This window comes from Xyrauchen texanus, chromosome 12 (genome assembly GCF_025860055.1).
Source record: "Xyrauchen texanus isolate HMW12.3.18 chromosome 12, RBS_HiC_50CHRs, whole genome shotgun sequence".
In the NCBI taxonomy this organism is placed as follows: domain Eukaryota; kingdom Metazoa; phylum Chordata; class Actinopteri; order Cypriniformes; family Catostomidae; genus Xyrauchen; species Xyrauchen texanus.
In genome coordinates this window covers 30,751,980-30,777,083 of record NC_068287.1, presented here as the reverse complement: position 1 = coordinate 30,777,083, position 25,104 = coordinate 30,751,980, and the positions used below count along the sequence as shown (strand labels likewise).

At 37.1% G+C, this 25,104-nt stretch overlaps 1 protein-coding gene across 2 annotated transcripts in view; it reads left to right on the top strand.

The window, feature by feature from the left end:
• septin12 (septin 12) overlaps positions 1-25,104 on the top strand; it is a 91,587-nt gene that overhangs the window by 24,176 nt on the left and 42,307 nt on the right. The window contains exon 1 of one of the 2 annotated variants that reach the window (XM_052139250.1): positions 24,282-24,410. The exons of the other annotated variant lie outside the window; for it this stretch is intronic. The gene's annotated coding sequence lies outside the window, so the exon portion shown is untranslated. Of the gene's footprint in view, positions 1-24,281; positions 24,411-25,104 lie in introns of those variants that run through there. 2 annotated transcript variants of the gene reach the window in all.

The window sequence follows — 25,104 nt, the reverse complement described above, 5'->3', positions numbered from 1 at the left end:
CTCTTCCCTTACCCGCTACTGACTGTGTATGATACAAATGTTTACCTTTTGTGTCAGTGTCCCAATGAAAGTATATTTGTAATATACTTTTGATTATTGACTTTATTTCTGACCTACTAAAAGGAATCTGGATATCAACTATCTCTCTCTCTATGGCCTTTTTTGCTAAAACATCAGCCTCTTCATTACCTCTCACCCCAATATGAGCCGGTATCCACAAAAACTGTAGCTTTAAACTATTTTGCTGAAGAGAATATAATTCTTGAAAAATCTCTATTATCATATCTTGTCTCGTTTCTGACTTCTGCACATTCAGACTTATTAGAGCTGAACTATAATCTGAGCATATTATTGCTTTAGATATTTAACTTCATTTATCCACCTTATTGCCATAATTATTGCAAACATCTCTCCAGTATACACTGATAGGTAATCTGATATCCTGTTATTTTTATACACTTATAACTTTGGAATTATGAATGGAATTATGAACCCACATGACCTATTATTGGGTCTTTCGAAGCATCTGTATAAATGTGCTTATAATCCCCATATCTTTACCCCACATACTCCCTTACATCATATACCTCAGCATCATATACCTCAGCATCATATGGACCTTCCTCTTGCCTTCTTTCTAATAATTTAAAATCAACTTCTAGTTGAGTCTTAACCCAAGGAATTATTGGAGCATATCTGAATTCTTCCAGTCTCATACCTTTTACTAATTTCCCCACACTCCATCCCAAAGAAATTTTTGTAGGGTGATTCCCACTCTGACCTCTTAGATTTACCCAATACGATGCCATTCATTTTTTCTTCTTATATGCAGAGGCATTTCACCCATCTCTACTTGAAGAGCTGAAACTGGAGAAGTCAAATATGCTCCACAACCCCTTGTTCCATAGTTTGCCCATTTGTATTTTGCCTTGGTTTTCCCTGTTTTTTTTGTTGTCAGTCTTTGCATGTTTAATGCTGTGATCTGTACATTTGTTCCCCGGGTTTTGTTTCTTTATGTTATGAGTTACCTGGTATTCTTTTGTTTATTAAAGATGTTGCATTTAGATCCTCCATTCTCTCCTGACTCGTTACACATATGATATGATGATATATGTTAGCCATTAATAATGAGTGGTATATCTTAAACAGCCAATCTGCTAATGGGCTGTGAGCACAGCTCATTCCAACCATGTTACAGGTAGTGAGCACATCTTTCAGGTCTGTTGACAGAATTGCTGATTTAGAATGTTTCTGCAGTAATGCGTGGCAGCTGGTTTGGGGCATTTTTGATCTATCAGTGTTTTTCCTCTGGCAAACAGGCACAGTGGTGGAGAGCGAGGCAGGGGGGCCTCAGCAGAGTTTTGATTTAATGCATGAGAAAAACCTGTTTCTACTGAGAATTTACAACTGAGACTTCATAAGTCCTTCTTTCAGACAAAGATAGAATTAGTCAAGGAATCAACAATCTGACTGCTCATGTGCAATATATTATACGGAGACTGCAAATTGTCCAAGTTTAAAAAGGATTTCATTTATAAGAGACTGCACACCTTGAAGCAGTTTGTGTTGCATACATTCCTTAAAGCTCACTTAAAAAGGTCTATAGTCAAACCACACTTAAGCTACACTAGCTTTATGTAACCAACTCTTAAAAATGTTAAAAAAATCTTTTAAGGCCCAAATATGGACCAGTCGTTGCACATCATTCAACAATATCTTAAAGGTAACAATTCCCTCATCATTTATTCAACCTCATGCCATTTCAGATTACTTTCTTTACACACAAACTAAAGAGTACAAACAAAGATTTTTAGATGAATTTTTCTGCTATGTTGGCAAGTGAATGGTTACCAGAAATCCAATAGCTCCAAAAAGGAGATAAAGTCAGCATAAAAGTAATTCCTAAGACTCCTGAGGTTTATTTAATGTCTACTGATGCGATCCAATTGGTTTTGGATGAGAACAGACCAAAATATAACTTCTTTTTAACTGTTAATTTTTCCATTGCAGTCTCCAGACACAATCATGATTTCAAGCTTGATTACACCTCCTAGTGCTTGACTCATGCGCAGAGCGCTAGATGGCACTATAGAATGTGTAATCAATCTTGAAGCAGAAGAAAGAAAGTCATACACAACTGGGATGGCATGAGGGTGAGTAAATTATGAGATAATTTTCCTTTTTGGGTGAACAATCCCATTAAAGCTGAAGTGTGAAATAATGCTATCCTTGTCTGCCATTGATCGGGCAAAATGTTAGTCCCGCCCAAACTGGTCATTGGTTGAGCCCATGTTGCTGTGTCAGGCTGGTCAACTCAAACAAACAGAAATGTTGAAGAAGTACCACAGAGCCACAGTGTTTACACTTTTCAAAAAAATCCACCTCAGATTGGCTTACTCATAGCCATCTCTGCATATTAAACTAGAATAGGAAAAAGTATTTTAACATTACACAATTTTCAGCCATTCCAGCTTTATTTAACCAATTTTTTTAAAACAAAGGTCCAAATATGGGCCTGTCTTTGTTATTCAACAGTATCTTATGAAGCACGAATGCTTTCAACAACCGTTTGCCAAAATGTTATCATTTTTCTATATTTGAAAATTCTCAAGAGGTACTTTTTTGAATCATGGAATCCTTTAATCAAGACATTGGTTCAAAGGTTCATTGAATCAGCCTGTCAACAGAGGTGCAACTTAATCCCTGTATTGGTTAGACCAAGATTTTCCTCCATTCCAAGCATTTCTTTGTTGATTAAACAAGTTTGAATATCAGAGCTTTGGCTCCATGGGAGGACGAGTGAATTGTTCTGGGATCTGTTGCATAGTACCTGTAGAGATTCTATTGGCTCTCATCAGCCAGACTGGCACAAGCGGAAATAGAATAAGAAAGCCTTTATTATTGTCACACATTATACATTTTTCATATATATACAGACAAATGTCTTTGTTTTCACATATCCCAGCTAAGCTGGGGTCAGAGTGCAGGGTCAACCATGATAGAGCGCCCCTGGAGCAGATAGGGTCAAGGGCCTTGCTCAAGGGCCCAGCAGTGGCATCTTGGCGGTGTTGGGGCTTGAACCCCTGACCTTCTGGTCAGTAACCCAGAGCCTTGACCACCAAGCCAACACTGCCCTTAAATAGCACTTTAGGGCTACATTAAGGGTCATGTTGGGTGTCAGGGATATAATCACTGACCAGGGACTTTAATCAGAGCATGGCTGGAGTGTCTCTAGTGTGAAGCTTACCACTCTGTAACCACTACCTCGGTGAGCACGCTACGTTGTAACATGTTGCACCTTCATTCCATACTTGTGACTCACCAGTCTGCACTTGTGCCTTTGTTGGCCAATAATCTAATGTTTGTTATGCTTGGTGGAGCATTTTTTATTTAATCTGTGAAATGTGTGCTTTTTGTGGGACTGATCTGAGTTTATTATGCTGGGAGTCCATTGTTTTGACAGCTTCTCTGCCCACATTAGGCTGACTTTGATCTGAAAAGGCCATTCGCATGTGCTATTGATTGATTTTTCTCTTGGGCCTGAGTTTCCATCTCCCTTACTGAGCTCTGGGAAATAGATGGGTCAAACAACAGACCTGCAGGTATTCTGGTTTCAAGAGAGAGAAAAATCTCACTCTTTATTCATCCTGAGTCCCAAGACCCCCTTTTAATACTAAAAGACCTAAGATTGGTGCTTTGAACAGGGGGGCTTTTGCATGATTGGCAGGCTTGGTGTTTTTTCATAATTTCCATACCCTTTGTGAAGAAGGTTATCTTGGCAATTGCAAAAAAGAAAGTCAGGTTTTGAGTTGATAGATGGAACCAAGTGCCAATTATTTTTTGTTAGTGTAAAAGTCTAAACAAATGGCAGTCACAGAGTGAGGGTTAAGCTGTGAGATCAGACTGTTTATTCTCCTGATCTGAAATGAACGTCTCGGTTATTTTGTTTTTCAGCCGTTATCTTTTAAGCTGTTTGACATTCTCCCTGGGTTTGAATCAGCCTTCAAGGCACTGTATCTTAATAAACGGGAAACAGTAAACTCTGAAGTGCTCTCTCTCTCAATAATTCTTAAGTGTATGACTCATTGGTAATGAGGGGTGTTATGTGTTTTTTGACAGTTGTAACAGTAAGAATTCTTCCCCTAAATATATGCCATGTACAAAAACACTGCACATTTTGCATTACATTGCCTAAAGAATGAACTGATAATGATAGTTCTAGAATAGAGATCAACCTATATTGTTTCTATGTCCAATATTGATACTGACACCAATCAATTTTATTTTTAAGTGTTTCATAACCAATATGTAGAACCAACTGTAATTATTTTATTTTAGCACATAATATATGTTATTAGACTATGTTATAATTACTTCCTATTATTATTATTATTTTATCATAATAAATAGAAAACTATTTGTATGAAAAAATCTATTTAAAAAAAAAATGAAGAAGAAAAGAAATTCCTCACTAGTTTTCTTTCTATTAGTGAGAGAGAATTAATGCTGTTACAGGAAGTTACAGGAAAATTTGAATACATACTTCACCAGTTCCCACATATCTTCAGCTGTCTCAGTACACATATTCTTATTGTGCTGAATTGGGGAAGATTTCCTGGGGGCAACTGGAATCTGAAGACTCATCAAAGAGGCAGTTGGATATGCCATTTGTGGTAAACAACCGTCTCTTTGTTCAAAAGGCCCTCTGTTTGTTAGAAGTTGATACTTCCCACCACCTGATATTTCTCTAAGTGCCAGATCATAATACCAATATTTGGAATCTCTAGATGTACAGTACTGACATTCATTACTAGCTACCTCTGTTCATATGGATAAACATAGAGAGTTCCTTATCGTAGCCATGGCATGGTTGGCAAGGAAGCACCAGAGCTAATCTTATTAATTCCAAGCATCTGGTTTCCTCTTTTTGAAATTATGATAGTCCTGTGTTGTCGGGAGCGCAACTACATCAGCTGTGCAAAAATGGAGGCTGTTTGTTTTTGTGTTTATTCTTTTCAACAGGATGGGGAACTACTCACGAGGAAGGAAATGCCAGATCTGTGTACTGAACTGAATTTGTGTATTTCCCTCCTTTGAAAGCCATAATAAACTCAGACAAGTGTGTAAACATAAAAGATAAGGCCATGTAAGATATACTTACTTATGCTTGCCTTTGAAATCCATCCAGCCATAAAAAGCAAGCTGTGTGCCAACTCTGTGTTACTGTGTGTAACATTTTCGCCTACAACAATACAGCTTTCACCAGCCTGTAGTCTACAACTGACAGCAACCCACTGACCCACACTTGGCTTTTGCATTCCTCAACCCTGTACTCTGAGCAAACCGATAAGCTCCTCAATAAAGTTCAATGATTAATCTTAAAAAACTATGCCTCATAATGTTGAATCTTTTCCTGCAACCAGTTTTTGATGATGAGAAGTCAGCCATCCTTTAAGTGTTTGACTGAGAGATCTGCGAATGCTGTCCCACACGCAAATGCATTGGTCAAACTCCCATTAAAGTCCCCATGAAATTACTTCTCAGTTCTTCACAGTTTTCTTTCTTGTGTTTACATATTTCCTATTGAAACAGGACGTTTGGGCAAGACAATTGTCAATTGGCTTTAGTTACAGAACAGTCATGAACCATGATTTGCTACCTGCTATTGCTAGCCGTAGTGTATTTACAGTGGTTAAATGGAATTTTGGAGGTTAAAATTTCTTAAACTTTTCACTCAAGGCTTTTACTCAAATTGTTATGCTGCTTACATAATTTGTAATGAAAATGTTTTTATAAAATTATAAAAGAGTGCAAAAAGTAAGCATTTTCACCAGTGGACCCCTCTGTATATGTGAAGTGTGTGCTAAATATAAAACCTTGAAAGGTTTTTTAACAAGTACACTGGCTAAAAGCATGTGGAATTTGTGAAATTGATCAAAAAAGAAGTGGAGTGTAATGGACTGACAAACAAGCTGCAATTTTTTTTACTGAAGGTGCCGGAGAGCTGTTCCGGCCCAGTTTAACCCCTGGGTTCTAGGTGGAGAGACATTTTTATAAAAACAAAATGACACTGAATTGGAAAAAATTCTGTGTAGTGCAAGAAGACTCATTAAGATTTTACATCCATTTTATCAGTAGAAAAGACTGTACATTTTGCGCATATATGCTTCGATGTTTTTGAGCACACTAGCATATAGATGGCTTCAAAGCTGATAGACATGGACTAAATGCCTCAAAACTTCATCAATTCAATAAAATCGTTACAAATAGTAAATTGTGTATTCTGTGTTTGCCACGTCCAATAAAAATCATTTACACCCGTGTGATCAGCCTTGACCCTGGACCAATCTTTTTAGACTGCTTTATTGAAAGGGATTCAACCCGATGTGCTAAACATGTTTTGTAGGTGTAAATTATTCCTAATTAGATGAGCACTCAATTACAGTGATTGCTCTTTCAAAGTAAGTTAAGCAGATTGATGAGGCTAGTGCTCGTTTCACAGGGAGATTAATTGGGGCGACACAGAGTCCTCAACCTTCTGTCTCGAGATAAGGACCACAGACACCCTGCTGAAGAGGACAAGAGGGGTGGGGGCAAGGAAGAGGGACACTCCTTCAATCTTTTGTGTTCAGGGGTGTCTGATAAGATAAGAATTGACCATTTGTTGATGATTGGGTGTTGTTCTTGTCTGTTTTGAGACCAGGGGAAAGTTGGGAGAGTAGTTGATCTCTTTACTGAGAAAGAGAGAGTTAGAAACAGAGCATCTGGTGGTGAGATCCTGTTATTGTTAGTGTAAAGGAAAGAACAGGCTTCACAGGTCCTTGACCAGTTATTCTCCACTACTCGCTAAGTGGAAATGGAATACGGATGAGGCTGTTTTGAGCTCTTCAGGGACAAAAATGGACAACAAGCAGGAAACAGTTACAATGGGATTATTGGCCTCATATGTAATTACAGTGGTTGCAAAACAACACTATATTGATATTCCTCAAACAGTCTGGTTAGGTTGTTTTTTTTAAACCCTTAACCCTAAGTATTAAACGTCTGCATTTAAGGGTTGAGGGGGGTTGGAAGAGTGCGCATGTTTGTGAACAGATCGGAATAGCAAAAGCCCAACATAAGCCAACATAGCGAAATTATTCAACGTTTCTAGGAATACAGTGAAAAATGTACTGTAAACTATACCCATTTATACACACTAATGTAAAATATTGACTGCCCCTCATATTCATACTTCCCAGAATTTTACATTTAAAGGGAAACCCCACTATTGTAGAGCAATTTCGCTGCAGTTTGCAATGTAAAGTTAATGGAAAAAAAGTGCAACAGCTCTGGAATATCTGGAATTAAAGTGAAGCAACAGAGAACAAAATAAAGTCTTCGGATACCATGTTTGTTATTTACACAAGCCTTGCAGGGAAATCATGTTGCTGTGGATAAAGCTGCTTAATGACTGAGCTGCATATATATGGGAGTAAAAAGTACCCTGCTTATACAGCGCAAATACACTGGAACACTGCTTTCACGCAATAACCCGCTTTATTGCAATAAGCCGCTTTCTGGTGTCCATGTAAACTTATTCACTGGTATTTTCTTTATTAAAATGCAAATCTAGTTGTGGCAGGGCGTAGGGTGGGTCTGGGTCGTGATTCTGTACACCCAGTTCCTAATCAGGCTAATTAGCCCTCAAGAGGGATAAAGGCCGACCAAAGACGGCCATGCGAGAGAGAGAGAGAGAGAGAGAGAGAGAGAGAGAGAGAGAGAGAGAGAGAGAGAGAGAGAGAGAGAGAGAGAGAGAGAGAGAGAGAGAGAGAGAGAATTACTTCATTATGTGAACTGTATATGCACCAAGCCTTTCCACCACTTCCTGCATTTACAGAGTTCAGTCTATCCACTCTAGAGAAATATAAACTTTTCAAGTGTACCCATAGAGCGAAGATTGTCCCATTGGCCAGAGAATCATCTTACACAAACATGGTGGGCATTTGAGACTGCTTGGCCTGTCACTGATTGTATGCTAATAAAATTTGAGTGTCTTTCCTCCTACTGCTGAGATCCAAAGAAAGCATGTTTGTTTCTGTGCCTGGAGCCCATGAGGGAGACAATTTGTCAGCTCTTAGGGAGACTTGGAGTCACACTGCCCAGTTGTCAGATTTCTTGTGCCATAGTTATTTAAGCCACAATTTACTGATGAGTTGAATTGGGAATTGCCAACCGGTTCTTTATCAGAACTAATTCCATTCAACTAAAACAATAAGTTGTCTTTTTAAATAATAGCTCTGCTTTGGCCAACATGTATACATGATAAGGCCTGTTCACACCAAATCCGTAAATTTTGTGTGAGACGAACTTCCGATGAAAGGTCTATTTACACCAAAACCGTAAAAAATGAAGCGTAAAACTATTTCACCCTCTGTACAATAGGTAACTCTATTGCTATTTTACAAACATTTATACCAGTCTTCTACCCTGCCCAGCTGTCAATGCTAGAGATTAATATATTGAACACTGTTGAAGCATTTATTTACCTAATTTGGCATAAATGTTTCATTATGTTCTTTCCATGGTATTGATGCATTTAAAGGAGTAAAGGAGTGAGATGAGTAAAAACGCTGTTGGATATTTATTTCCACAAGTATTTTGCTACGAGTATATTCCAAACGGATACCCAAAGCCAGCTTCACTTTTTATATTGTCTGGATTAATGCCTGGGTAATATAACACAAGGTACAGTGATAGAAACACACATGGAATAATGTGCATTAAGAATAACAGGTAAAACATTGGTTTGCGTCCTTTTCTTTATTTTAATTATTGCAATAATTTTGTTATATTATCTTTGCTATAAAAATAGTAGTGTGGTTCTGCAATTTGTTTGTCTACAGTAAAATATTTCATGTAACGAGTCTTTTTATGGGATATATTACCACAAGCTTGAGTGCAAACAAATTGCCAAAACTCGCTGCTATTGTTAATGCCATGAGACTATAACAGGCAAAGTGTATACATATTAAATAATATACATTAAGACAAAACACTATATGCTGACTTCTAAAAATGGAACAGGTTTATGTTTGCTGTTCATAGGGTTCATGAATTGCAACTATTTATTTTTATATTTATTTTATTTATTTATTTATTTATTTTTATTTTTGGGGGGATGTCAGCTGCACATCTAATGCCGGTGTTCACCAGTTGATTAGTGGCACTAAAGTTCTGGATTGAGCAGCTGCAGCGGTTCTGGAAAAATGACAAAAAGCTCTTATCTCATTGGTCAGTCAGTTTTTCCGACAAATGAAGCTTAAACTGAACTGAAATCAAAGACAGATGAAAACTGTAGTGTGACTAATCAAAAACCTGCTATAGCTGGATTATAAATGCTCATGTCAGTGTACTGAATGCATTTACTGAGTGATTGTTTCAAATGCATATTAAGGGTTTTGTTATAATTGTAATTTGATTAAAAAAAGACCAATATTTAACCAAAAATATAATTAATTTGTTGAGTATTTTTGTATATTATTGGCCAATATAGTTAGGATCAATTATTGAGAGCTAGAAGGTTTGCTTTCTCAAAGTACTAAATCATTTACTAATGGGATTAAAGAAGCCACACTTGTTGTGGAATCTGAATCAGATCCAGAATATTTGAATTCCTCACGATTCCCATTCCTGCTTATGACTGAGGTTTATTCCTTTGAGGTCTGGACCACCTGGAGAGTGATCCAAGCTAGAGAAGATTACCCAGGGCCCCCCAACTAAGTCCTAGCCATGCCTAGCCATTCTTCAAAACCTGGACTCTGATCCTGGGTGGATTTCAGACATTTTTCAGCCCCACTTGTTGACTTAGTGCTGTAGTGTTTAGCTGTAGATAGAGTAATTAACCCTGTGTAGTAGACACAGGTTGTTAGTAGCAGAGTTTGGATAAGATTTCCCTGCAGGATATCTGATATGGTGGCTGATCTGTAGTCAGTTCTCTGTGTAAAGGCCAAAACCATCAGTATTCCCAGAGTATTGTCTGATGCCTGTAGGCATGGCAATTTGTCTCAGCTCCATCAACAAACAAACCCAGGGGGAACGGTGCGAGGCTGGGCTTGTAATGGTGGATAGGCTTATTCAAAAGACCAAGAGTTATGGCTTGTGGCAAGACTATAGCTTTATATAATGGCTTTTTGAGGCCGACCTGCAAGCAAGGAAAGAAAGGTAGGCATGTATGCTCAAATAAGCATTAACATACATGAACTTCCCCTCTTCTCCCTTTCCGCTGCACACAAGGGCCTATACTCATAAACGCACCGGTGTTGGAGAGTAACTAATTAGAATTATTGACACTACTAACTTTATTGCATTTGTCAGATGCAGGATAGTAGTTCAGTTGTTTATCAAAATAGTGTTGCTTTTCCAGTCACTTAATACTTTTTTTAATAAGTAGCGTTGAAGCACGACAAAACACTATTGCAGTTTAAAATGTTGCATTGTATTGTGTACACAGCATGACAGGGGAGCAAGATAATAATGCCATCTTTCAAGTGGCGTTGGAAGGTAGATTTATTTCAGTGAATTTGTTCGGATGGTTCATGAGTTCATGTAAATTTCCCTGCTACACAAAAGGCCTTGAGCCGTATTTAGGACTTTTTTTAATAGTCCAAAATTTAGTCAAGTACTGCTTTGTTTGGCATTGGATTGTATTTTGTTGTTGTTGTTTTTATCTAAATAGATTTGTTGTTTTCAAGTAAAAAAAAATATTGTTCTGATAAAATTATAAAGTAAATCATAATTAAAAAGCTATTTACATAAGATATTGCCTCTTTAAGAAATTTAATAATCTCATAATTTACTTACTCTAATGCCTTACCAGATGTGTATGACTTTCTTTCTTCTGCAGAACACAAACAAAGATTTTTAGAAGAATATTTCAGCTCTGTAGGTCCATACAATGCAAGTGAATGGTGACCAAAACTTTGAAGCTCCAAAAAACACATAAAGGCAGCATGTCTTCTGAAGAGATCCAATCAGTTTTTGGTGAGAACAAACCAAAATATTACTCCTAATTCACTGTACATCTTGCCATTACATTTCCTAGGCACGGTTATTATTTCAAGGAGACTGCTGATGTCAAGATTTATAGTGAAACATTTGCTATATTCCGGTCTGTTCTCACCCAAACCCATCTGGATCACTTCAGAAGACAGATTAAACCACTGGAGTCTTATGGATTACTTTTATGGTGCTTTTATGTGTGTTTTGGATCTTCAAAGTTTTATGTTATTTGTATATATTGACTTGCATTGTGTGGACCTACAGAGCTGAGTCTTTGTTTGTGTTCTGCAAAAGAAAATCACACACTTCTGGGATGGCATGAGGGTGAGTAAATGATGAGATAATTTGTAAATTATTGGGCGAACTTCAAGTAGTTTTAATGTTGTTAAAACAGAACACAAAAGAATACTTTTTAATGAAGACCTTGGTCTGTCTTTTCAATACAGTCACAGTTGATAGAGACTAAAAAATTGCAGGACCCAAAAGTATCATAAAAGTAGTCCTTAAAACGTGTGCATTATACTCCAAGTCTTCTGAAGAAATGTGTTAGATTTTGGTGAGAAACAGCACAACTTTTACGCCATTACTCTGTTAAATATTAACGTTTGTCACACGTTTATGAGTGCATAAGAGAAGCTCGCAGTGGCAAACGTTCATGCTTTAAAGTGTGGTACTAACATCTGTTACTGACCACGTTTACATGCACTTAAGAAAACTGTTTATTCCAGGGTTTTTGCAGAAAGCAGTGTTCTGAAACGTCATGTAAAGGAGAACGCAGATTTTCTTCCACCGTTTAAGGGATTGAGAGAAAGCGGTTTAACACACCTAGGTGCTGCTAATGTGGCCATGTAACACGGCGTTCTAACAGGTTTTTGAAGAGTATGCATGTGCGTGGAACAGACGTCATAGGATAGAGCCCAACATCAAGTCAACAAAATATTTCTGGGATTACAGTGGGAAAATATTGTAAAATATTGACAGTCCCTCACGTTTGCATATGCGCTAGTACTATTGAAGCTCAGATCCGCTGCACATCGCGAGAGAAAGCTAAGGAAACAAACACAGCAACAACCCTGGAATATCTATAAATAAACCGAAGCAACAGAGAATAAAATAGTGAAATATTTTTCGGATACCATATTTGTTATTTACACAAGCGTTGCAGGGAATTTACATTGCTGTGGTTAAAGCTACTTACTGACAGAGCTGCATGTATATAGGAGTAAAGAGGACCCTGCTTATACAGTGCATCTAAACATTAACCCGCTTTCTTGTGTCCATGTAACCGTAGTCATTGTTTTGAAAAGACAATCAGGTTTGGAACAACATGATGGTGAGTAAATTATGGCAGAATTTGAGTGAACTATTCCTTTAAATTATCAGTAGCTTGTAGCTTGGCAAGCTATAGTTTCAAAGTAGCTTCCCCCAAATTTAAAGGCACACACACTTCTTTCTCTTTTACAGAAACACTCGTAGTCTGATATGTTCTCTGTGGGAACATGATGCTGCCTGCTCATTATGTTTCCCTGTGGTCTTTCCAATCAGTTGCGTAAAGCACAGGAAATATAGGTCAGACAGCAGATGTGCTCTCGACTACAGAACAAATCATACCCACCTCTCAACATGTCATGATCAAACAGTGTTGCCGGGGGGTGCCAAAATTCTGCTTTCAAAACGTCTCTAACCTTTCCAGAGGAGAGAGGAAAAGAGGAAAAAAGACACCCCTGCGCTCCGTGTTGTTGTATTTGTGGGTTCCAGCATTTGCGTGAGTGAGCTTGTGTGTACATATTTGGGGCTTTGCATGCATGCCCTGTATACATTAGCAAGTATACAGAGGGGTTCAGAAGTCAAGCCGATGATTCATGTTATACCTGCTTGAATTGAGAATTTTCCAAAGAGCATCATGTGTGCTTTAATGAAAGCAAGGAAATCTGACCCTCTTTAGGAGTTAAAGTGTTCTCTGTAACATATTTCCTTATTTGTTTAGTGACCTAGAAATAGTGCATTTTACATAAATAAATTTCTTTGTTTTAAATTTTCAAAATACTAAACCTTTATGTTTATATCATTAACAAATTAGATTTTTAAATAACAGATATTCACTGTGATCTTTGGAAGCCCTGTGTGTGTGTGTGTGTGTGTGTGTGTGTGTGTGTGAGCGTGTATTTATCACTTTGTGGGGACCAAATGTCCCCATAAGGATAGTAAAACCCGAAATTTTTGACCTTGTGGGGACATTTTGTCGGTCCCCATGAGGAAAACAGCTTATAAATCATACTAAATTGTGTTTTTTGAAAATGTAAAAATGCAGAAAGTTTTCTGTGAGGGTTAGGTTTAGGGGTAGGGTTAGGTTTAGGGGATAGAATATAAAGTTTGTACAGTATAAAAACCATTATGTCTATGGAAAGTCCCCATAAAACATGGAAACACAACATGTGTGTGTGTGTGTGTGTGTGTGTGTGTGTGTGTGTGTGTGTGTGTGTGAGAGAGAGAGAGAGAGAGAGAGAGAGAGAGATAGCTTCAGCAAGATCTGATTGCATCATTATGACGTGCTGCTTGGCTGCACTTTCCTATCTAATTCCCTTATGATACACTCATTAAGATTGACCTACATCACTTTGGATAATAACTGCAGCTTTAACGAGAAGACTGATGGTTTAATACAGCAGTTACTGAATCAACCACTAGGGGGTAGCAAAGTTATCATGTCTGATTGGCCCAAATGTTTGAAATGATTTAATTAAAAAAGATTCATTTACACAGTCAAGCGAAAACATGCATTCTCCGATTCTTTAGAGAGATGCTAATACATTTTCAAAAAGCTGTAATCAGCTCGAATGCCACTTTGATTTGAATTTGTACACCAAACTAAAAGATGCTGATTCTGTGCTTATTTCACTTTAAACAGGCCTCTTAACACATAAAAACAAGAATTAAAAGTAAATTATTCCTGAGTGCCTTGTGAAAAAAGAGATTAAGAGAGATAGAGACACTGCGAGATCAACAGAAAACAAAACTGCAATTTGATCAGGCTTGGAATATTCTCTGCTAACATACTAACATGGATGTGATTTTCTTAAGGTTGGGGAGAGACTGGGGTCAGAGTGAACAGGACTTCTCATTCTGAATGGTGTTAGACACCATGTTGGTCAAATCTCCTTTGATCCTTTATAGATGGCCGATCTCTTGTGACTCCTGCACAAACTCCACTCCACATCATGGGATAAGGGTGGGATTGTGAAATGCTGATCTGGCAATGCAGCACGTCTGGAATGCTGTTCCCTTCATCTACGTCCCTTGAAAATGAGTGTTAATTTACACATTAGCTCAGATTAGGGGTACAAATGAGACCTTGTGTCACTAATGGAGGTCAGAAGAGGGCGAGTTGGGAAGGGTGAACACCCCAGGGTTCAGAAACTTGTGCAAAACTTTTTTGTTTTGGTTACAACTGGTGCTAATTTGACACTCTTCCTCTGATGTTATGGGGTGGGATATGTTAGTATGTGTTCTTGATAATGCATGTAAATGTAATGTTCTTGTTTCTTGTACTGTATATCAATGGGAAACCATTATAAATAATTTACAAATAATTATAAAAAGATTTGCTCTGACAGCAAAAGAAAAAATCCACTATTACATTTCCACAACTTTGCAAAAGAGGGCAAAAGTCGCAGTCAAAAATGGCAGTCAAAAAAAACCAAGATGTACATATTAGCTTTTTTTTTATTTTCACATCTAAAGAGGTTAAATTGAAAGCAAATTGGAGGATGGCCCATCAATTAGGAAAAACATTACTTGTTGCTACTGTCATTTCTATATAACCAGCCCTTGCTCCTGGCATGGGTGGTGCAGTCTTCATCTGAGTGTTTTTCTTCTGCTCTAAGTGAAGTGGTAAGTCTCTCGCCTCGACCTGTTGGGTGTTTACGTGTTGACACTCGCTACGATGGGACTCCACATTCCTAGCTGAGGACTTTTTGGAGTTGGCATGTTAGTAAAATGCTAAGTTTGCTTACAGAATACTGGGAAGTCCACTAGTGCCAGAAAATCTTTCTCTTGGCAAGGAATATCTAATGGAGAGTTTGTTTCGTTGTTCTTCTAAAACTAGTAAAGCTAAGGTTTTGTTGAGATATCACAGGACAGTGTGTGCAAAAATTAGCCCATACCTGTTTCTCACTTCAAAAAACGAGTGGCCAATTCATGACTAGATTTTAAACTGAAAACATGAAGAGCAAAAGAGAACATGCGTGAACTTCCCTTTTCAGTTCACTTCTGCTTTGTGGATTTTCTAGAGATCTATATAAAATATGACTTAGCATGTGTGCAGCATTTTGGGGAGTATTATTAAAGGGGTCTTATCATAAGGAATCACATTTCTCTGGATATTTTGACATTTTCTTCTGCAAAACACAAATAATGATTTTTAGAAGAAAGTTTCAGCTCTGTAGGTCCTCAATGCAAGTGAATGGGTTTCAAACATTTGAATCTTCAAAATGCACATAAAGGTAGCATAAAATTAACCCAAAAAAACTACAGTGATTACATTGAAATCTTCAGAAGTGATATGATAGGTGTGGGTGAGAAACAGATCAACATTTAAGTCCTTATTTACTCTAAGGATATAATATATTCTCCTCCCTGCCCAGTAGGTGGCAATATGCACCAAAAATATGAATCGCCAAAAACAAAAGAAGAATGTGAAATTGAAAGTGGAGATTTATAGTAGAAAAAGGACTTAAATATGGATCTGTTTCTCGACCACACACATCATATCGCTTCTAAAGACATGGATTTAACCACTGGAGCCATATGGATTACTTTTATGCTGCCTTTATATGCTTTTTGGACCTTCAAAATTCTTCCACCCATTTACTTGCATTGTGAGGACCTACAGAGATGAGATAGTCCCCTCAAAATATTAATTTGTGTTCAGCAGAAGAAAGAAAGTCATACACATCTGGGATGGCATGAGGGTGAGTACATTTTGGAAGAACTATCCCTTTAACATGTGTGGGCACATCAACAACTGCATCTATTCACTTTTTAGAAACTTGACCTGCCCAGTAAAGGTGAGGATATATGGAGGAAGCAGGATGCATATATTACTTCTAACAGTCTGATCTAACAGTTTGTGTGGCACATTTCTGTGTGGAATATTTGTGATTGTTACAACGTGATACAGGCTTTGCAATGAGGCTGTTATTGAAGGATGGAGCAGAATGGACACGAGTCACGACAGCAAACCCGCAGCAAGCGCATGAGCGCTGTTTCTCAAATCACATCCGAACATAAGGGAATTTACATACAGAAGTCTTAAAGGCACAGCATTATAAGGGCTGGAGAGAGAGATGAAAATGGTCATGAAACACTAAAATATAAATATTTTGGTGCATAAAATTTTACTAACATTGAAAGTGGACCTTAAGGAATTATTATTTTTTAAAGTATGATATGACCTTTTTAAGTGCTATTAATGTTTCAGAAGCCTATAAAAATGCAAATGTTTCATGGTTGAGTCCTAAAACATTGTTTTGTAAATCTAGTTTAGAAGGTCAGAGTTCTAAACCTTCTGCTCCCACACTTTTCCCAGCACACAGCTCCGGATAAGAGGGAGAGGGTAAAGGTTATTTCCTTTTGGATGGCATGACAGGGCTTCCTGGAAGGATCTTTCCTCCATAAGAACAACTGCATCCTGTCCTGAGAATGAAATAAGACTCACTAGAGCCACTCATGTTGAGCATGAAGAGAGTAATGCAGCTAAGCTTTAAATGCATATACACTATGAAACCATCATGGTGAGCTGTCGAGCCTTTGCTAAAGAGGCAGATATTATATTTTATTATCAGAATGAATTATATTAAGCCCCTTTAAGTGAGCAGACTGTTAAAAATAAGATTATACAGTAGAGTATATCTTGAAATGTTTATTTTTATTACCTCATCAGCAAACTATTTTGTCTAGTTTTAAGCAAAAACCTTTTTTCATTACATATTTGCACTGTAAAAAATTACTGTAAATTTACAGCCAAATTCCTACAGCAATCTACTGTGATTCTTAAATACAGTAGTTTGCTGTTAAAAATGTTGCATTCTGGGAGATCAAGAGCAGGCTCACTGTGAAGTGACTAGTTTTACAGTAAATAGCTGTTCTAAGCAAGGCATTAGGGGAAATACATATTAAATGTACAGTTTTGCCAGGATTGAACAGTGTATTTTTTATGATAAAAACAAAAATAAAACAACAACAACCTGCACACAGTAAAATAACAGCATAGCACTGCATTGTGGGTTATAATGGTGAAATACCCATAAGCCTTTGCGCTTGAATAAGTATTCATGCTTTGGAAATGCATTGGGGCTACAAAAATGTAAAACAAACAAGAAAACATGTACAAAAGTTTATATTCAGACTTAATAGAAGTCTTAGTTTAATTAGTGTTGTTGTTTTGTTATCAATAGTTGTGTTTTTTTTTTAAGTCACCATTATGGTGATTAGTGTTCTCTTGAGCATCTCAGACCTTCTTTATTATTATATTATATTCTTTCAGCCAGTCCATTTGTGTTTAAGTAAATCACGAGTGGATGCACTGTGATAGTTGGAAGACAAAACTTAAGGTCAGACTGAATATCTGAACTTAGCTCGTAAACGGCATTAAACATGTCAATAGTTATGCATTACACATAAAAACAGTAAAGGATATTTCAGCAAAATTATATCAGCAAACTGAGTGTTTGATGTTTTTGATGAACAGAATTACAGAATTTGTTAACAAGACACACACAAACATCAACTCTCGGCATACAAAACACAACAATGGTGACAATTAACAAACATACTTTTACATAAAAAAGTAAAAGCTGAACATTAAAATACAAGTAACTGCAACAAAAACAACTTCAAAATAAACCAGTAAATAGTTTTCTGTTTTTTTACAGGATTTTTTTTTTACAGTGTGCCTACATAAAACAAGTACATTTATCTTGGTTTGAGAATGTTAAGATATTTAAGTCGGCCTGCATTCATTGAACTCGTCTTCTGTACATATCAATGGCATTGTTTGGTGTTTAGTGCCTTTTTAAGACTGTTCATAATGACCGAGTGATGTTAACATGATCTGTGCTGTTTTCAGACTATGGCAACAAAAGAAAAAGAGAAGAACCATAGAAAAGGGTCAGACTTCTTGAATCCTTCCGTTTGCCTTGTCCTTTTAATTATGCTTGGATTAGGATGAGGTTAAGATGCTTTAACCTCTTGAGCCCAACACAAGTAAAGTTGAAGTGAAGAGGCAGGAGCTTTCTCACTGTGTGTCTCAGTGGATCTTTGTCGTAACCTTATACTTCTAGTCTCCTTTGGGAAGTTTCCCTTGCAACATGAACTGATAGCATCTGTGGTTACATGTGCTTTTAATTAAAGAGGAGCGGTAATAGAGACATTTAGTGGCAATTCACTGTCGCTTGTGGCACTGGATATGCATGCTTCCTCCCCCTCTCTTCACCTTCCTCTTCCTCTCTCACATTTTGGTATGGTTTGGGTATTTCTGTAACCTCTGATCTCCTGGGATTTTCACGTGCAACAGTCTCTAGAATTTACTCAGAATGGTGCTAAAAACAAAAAACATCCAGTGAGTGGCAGATCTGCAGATGGAAACGCCTTGTAGATGAGAGAGGTCAACAGATAATGGCCAGATTGGTTCAAACTGAAAGTCTACAGTAACTCAGAAATACATCTTTGTACAATTGTGGTGAGAAGAATAGCATCTCAGAATGCTATTCTGAGATGCGGGATGGCACTGTTTTGGCGACACGAAGGGGACCTACACAATATTAGGCAGGTTGTTTTAATGTTGTGGCTGATCAGTGTGTGTGTATAGATATATAACATAAAACTATGATTATCAAGCTGTAAGTTTGTAAATGAGCACACAATTCCCATACAGTATGTATATCCACAGTTTGACATTAGGGCTGGGCGATATGGTTAAATAATTAGATTTCAATATTTTTCAGCCTATTAATGATATTCAATATATATATATTGTCACGACTACCTGGCTCACAGTAGCAATGACATAGGGGAGACCACACCATTTGTTCAGTTAAATCAAAAACAGTTTATTTAAACATTAAATTATACGATGAAATAATTTAAATCAATAAATACATAAAGTCAGTAAATGAAAAACAAAAAGGAATCTAATCCAAAGTGTAGTGCAAATCAGTTAAATGTAGGCTAGACTATGTGTAATGCAAACAAACAAAAAGGAGTAGGATGGTGTTGCCACCATAGCCATGCCGAGACGCACAGCCTAGAGCCGCCTAGAGCCGCCTAGCAACTGGCAGGAGAGGTTTTTAAACAGTCCCGCCCATCAGCTGCTGTCAGATGGACCGAAAACCAACAGCTCCCCCTTCAGACTGGGGGAAGAGAAACGGCCCAAACATTATTCGGTAATTGGTGGAGTGAGCACACCCAGCACGGCAAAGCCGGGCGTGACAATATCAATAATAATGCATTTGTTTTAAAAAGCCTCAAAAGTTATTTTTTTTTTAAATCAGAGAAACCATCATTTCATACAAACAGCCATTGTAGCCAAGTAGATTAAATCGATAAAAGTAATTGGATCAAAATCTATTTAAAAATAAGAAAGGAATGTTTCCTGTTATGATTCACTGTTGTCTGCCCTGTGTTTTGCCTCTGTCATCTGTTCCCCCCAGACTACACTTCCCATAATCCCCTGCTCTGTTCACTTCCAGCTGTTCTCTATTGTACACACCTGTGTTCCATTCCCTCATTTGTCAGTTTGTATATAATGCCCTTATTTTATTTCAGTCCTTGTCAGTTGTTGTATGTGTTTTTAATAACTTTTTTGACCTCTTGTTCTCCACCCATTCCGTTCGTTCATGTTTTCTCTGTTCCCGTTTTTCCCATTGTGGATGTTTCTTTTGTTCCTGTGTTTACCCCGTTAATCTGTACTTTGTTCATTTTATTAAATACTTTAAGCTGCATTTGGATCCTACTCCTGTGTCCTCCTTCGTTGTAACATTTCCTCACAGTTTTTCACAAAAATAACTCAAGGGAGCATGAGATGTAATCATTTTCATTGATATGTACACATATATTTTATATACACCTTCTAAAGAGCACAAAGACATGTTTATCTGTCTTTCACTGCAGCCTTTTGCAGTTTATTAATCACATATGACCATAAAGCCATTTTGATTAATTGTGCTGCCCTGAAGAATTTTGAAATTAGTCAACTGATGCTCTTTATGAAACTAAATAGCCAAATAAAATTTTAATTAAAATAATTGCGATATACACAATATTGCTGAATTTTATATCGTCAGCAAAATCATTGCAATTATATTGTTAATATACAATGTATCACCCATGGGCGTAGCACAGAAACATGGGCCTTATGCAAAGACCGTGTGGGGGGGCCCCTTTCCCATCATACAAAATAACAAATTGACAAAATAATCAAATCTTAAGAAATCTGAAAAACCTAAGTGATGAAAATGTTGAGGATCATTTAACCAATCTTACAAGGATGATACAACAATTTACTTCAATCTTAGGTCCTTCACTGTGTGCTTCTCACTGTCCTCTGAGGAATAATTTTCTTTAGTGTCTACACCTCCTTCACCTTCTTCGCAGGTTCTACTTCTACCTCCTGCCTCTACTATCTCTTCTTCCTCTGATGTTGGTAAGGAGCCCTCTACAAGCATGATGAACACAGGATTTATATTTCCCTGAGCCATAAATGGCATGTCTGATGTGTATGCTACCATCAGGTTCATGTGCAAAGTATACTGAATAGAATAAGTGGTAGTTGTAATGGCACTTGTGCTAATACTTTAGTCTTTCATAATTGTGATTGAGATTGCTATTATTGCTATAAACCTTTTTCATTTTCCGGGATTTGGAACGCAGAAGTAAATGATTGCAGGGTAAACTTCGACAGCGGTGAATATGAGACCACAGCAAATATTATTTTCACTTACCCATTTGCTCCACGAGCAAAATAAATTACCCACTATTATATTTGAATGACTTTTCAGAGTAAGAAAAAAATAGAGAGTGGTGGATTAAGAGAAGATGCCAAATTTACTGTAACTCTCTCAGCAGCTGTAATAGAAACACCTTGCTGCTGTGGTAATTGATTTTTTTTTCAACTAATTCCAAGGTAATACAACACAAAGAATCGAGTTATAAACTTACCCTCAAAAAAAAAAAAAGAAAATGATTATATGAAAGTTTGCTAGATTTACTCTTACTAAATAAGGTGGAAACGCATCATCACAGTCTGTGAAAATGGTCTATTATTACACTATGCAAATGAACCTGCTAATGCATATGTAATACATGCTGTGTACTTGGCATTCATAAAGATGGCCAATTCATATTTTTATAATATAGGCCAAATGCCCTTTCTGTTGAAAATGTTACAAGTGTGTTGGATGCTTAAACAATCTATAGTTGCTTTGCTACACTCTAAGCTTACCTTGACTCACATCCTCAGCGACATTAATAGGAGCAGTAGGATCTTGTGATGGGTTTCTGGAACCAAGTGTTTAATGTGTTTAATAATTTTTCATTTGTATATTTTGTATTCCAATGTATTATCCTGACATCTTAATGTTATGACCAAGTTTGCTTATATTCATATTTTGATGCAAGATCCACACAATCAGTCTGTAACTACAAGCACTGTTTACATATTATTTCCCATATTTGCTAACATTTTATCTCTAAAGATTTGTCTCAAGCTCGCACGCTTTACGTGTTACTTCGGTGTTTACAGTGAGATAAGAATGTTTATCACTGGCTTGGAAAAATTAGTTTTTTCAGATGTAGCGAAATTCAGACTACCACGCAGCATCTACAGTATTCACACAACATACCGGCATGTTAGGTCGCCTCAAACTATTTTGTTCTCACCTGCTCTCTTTGGAAAGAAATTGGTTAGGAGTTGTTTCCCCTCACTTTTATTTTATTTTTTTGTAGATTTGTAACCAGTTCGAGATCCATTTATGTTTAACCTCGTGCGACACCACTTACACATGCGTGGACCTTGTATTTTGGCTTCGCTGTATGCAGAGCATAATTTTAATTTCATTTAAACTGACTGATCTCTGTTCAGGACAGTCTGGACTGTCAGTAAAGGGTTAAACTTTCGACATGTGGAGTCATTAACAAAACAACATGGTGCCGATCACAGCAGAGTTTGTCTTTGGGAGAAATGCCAACAAAACTATATCTGGTAAGAAACCTAATTAAGTTTTTACATTGAAGTCAAAAGATTAGAAGAAAAGAGTCTCTAGTTTCATCCGATATGCCATTTTTTTTTTTTATTTGAGCGATTTAGCACGAAACTCCACACAGCTAAACACAGTGTGCATTAATGTGTACAATGGCATGGGACAATGGTAATCTGAATTTAGATGAATAATGTATACATTTATTTTAACATGGTTGGCAGTGATTAGACAATGCTGGCCATTACTTTGAATCAGAATAATTTATGCTAATTTCTGATTGGTAAAATGCTTCAGCACTGGCTAGAACTTGTTTTTTGACAGTGCAGAGAACATTGAGATTTTGTTGCCAAAGTGGGGAAAAAAAACCCATAGGAACATATAAGTCAAATCAAGTCAAATAATTTTAGTTTGTATACTTTTTATTTGTGTTTTTCCCAATACACATTGTTCCAATGCAGCTTTACAGAAAATCAGCTGTAATGTCTGTAGTGTCTCAAAAACATGATTAACCAACACTCCTGAAAACATAATGAACATTTAAATTAAAAACCAAAAGTTTCTATAGCTTGGTATTATTTAAAATTTCACAACTTAGTCCTTCTATCCACAAATGTTGCCATAAATTTGTATTTTAATATATATATATTTTTTCATGTTTATTTGGTGTTACTAGTTACAAATCAAGAAGGAAAATGGAAAAGTCATGCTCAGGTCTCATGAGGATGAATACGTTAAAGATAAACTGACTACATCCTTTGCTTTTGCTTTGTTCAACTGATAGTTACAAATTACTTCTGTTTAGTTTTTTGCTAAATTATGTAGGCCAAATGCCAGTCATTTCCTATGTAAAAAAAGTGTGACAATTTCTCAGCACATTTATTTTTAGGTTTGTTAGACCAGACTTTCTTAGACTAATTGCAACTTATACAGCAAGCAAAAGGACAATATACAGTATGAATCTCATTATACAATAGATGCCAATGATAGCTTTTACAAAGTGTGTGGATTCAAAGAGGAAGAGCTTTATTAGTCATCAGATAATGACCTGGAATGACCAGAGTGATGTGGCGGTAGAAAGCACTTTGTAGGAAACTCCATTAACAAACCACAGTCAGTTAATTAGCTGTAGACGCAGTGGAGCATACAGACCCTGCATGGTGCTCGGAGCCTCGCAAAAGGCTTTTAGATGAAAGTGATGAATTGCTGTCATTGGGCTTGTTCTATACTTTATCAAATGATTAAATATTGAATGTAAAATAGACAGCTCTCACCACATGCAAAGGTCATTTTCCGATTGCCACATTAATAAAATGCTTTTTCCTGTCAGCATTGAAGAGAGAATTTCCAAAACAGCAGAGATGCTCTGTGTGGTAAAATGCCACAGACTGCCTGCTTGGTGTGTGTGTGTGTGTGTGTGTGTGATAAACACTGTAGGATGGGAATGTGCTACTTATGGATGCTTCAAATGCCTCTGTGCACCCTTTTCTTAGTTACAAGGAGCAACTATTTTACTCTATGCCAGATCTGTTATTTGTTGTTTAGTTTTAACAGACGGTGAAAATTTTGTTGATGATAAAGGCTACTTTCAAATCAATTGCTGTAACCCTTTCTGGAGTTATGGATGTAGAAATCTTTATTTACTTTAGTATACTTGTATAACTGTACACTATGACTATATTATTCACAGCTATCATAATATTAGACAGTATTCAAGCCACTCCTGCAAGCTGTCTATAGGAAAAGAACAATTTGAGAGTCACACCTGGTAGAAAATACAGTTGTCAATCCCGAACACAACCTGTGTGAATATAGGGAAACTGAATAAACAGTCATCCCACTCTTGGGAAATGCTCTTATTTAGGCGACAATGGTGATAATAGGGCTGAAGTGCTGTTCATTTGTGTGGCATAAAACTAGTTAAAATACAACCAGGAAGAGAGTGGTTTAAAGGCAAGGAAATGCATCACCCTCAGAGTGCTGTCTGTGGTTATGCTACGACACACCCTCTCACACACACATACATTCTCGTAACTGATATCCTGAGCAGTTCGCAATTCCTTCTTGGACAGCACATGGGGTCTGACCACTGCTACAGTATCCTACTTTTCTGCTAAGGTAAAGGACTGATTTCTGTTAATCTTCGACTAAATCTGCACTTGTAAATCTCTCCTCTGGATTGTTTCTGGTATAGGAAATTCTGGTTTTGCAATCTTGTAAATGGGATTAGTGTACGCAGGTTTTGACTGTTCTATCTATTAGTTGGTAGTGCTGTTGGTACAAGTTGCTGAATGTTGTGGTTTAGCTGTTGGCTGATGTTTGTTAAGTGGAGTGGAAGTGTGAATGTATTATGTTTTGTTTGCGCTTTGTATTGTTTGCGTTTGTTTTGTGTAGAGGGCCTTATAATCAACTGGAGACTTCCGTACATCAGGAATTTATTGAGTGTCAAAGGCAAGCAACTTTATTGTGATTCAAACCCTAAAACCATCCATATAGCATCTAAGCATGGGCCTAATGTGCACACACACATTATTTTTCTACATACAGACACATTCACACTTTCTCATGGCTGGATGCATTGGAAAAGGCCCATCCTTTCATGTATGTTGTCTCATTGTAGTCAGTGGTCTCCTTGACTTTAATTTATAAAAGCTGAACTTCATTTTATGGAGCGCGTAAAATCTAAGCACTCAGATTGTGTGGTAAGTCAGACAACACAGTTCGAGAGCAACACACTTCCTCAGTGAAACTGTGCAGAGATACTGTACCTCTTCATGTTTAAACAGATCTGTAGGGGAGTCCTTAAAGGGAT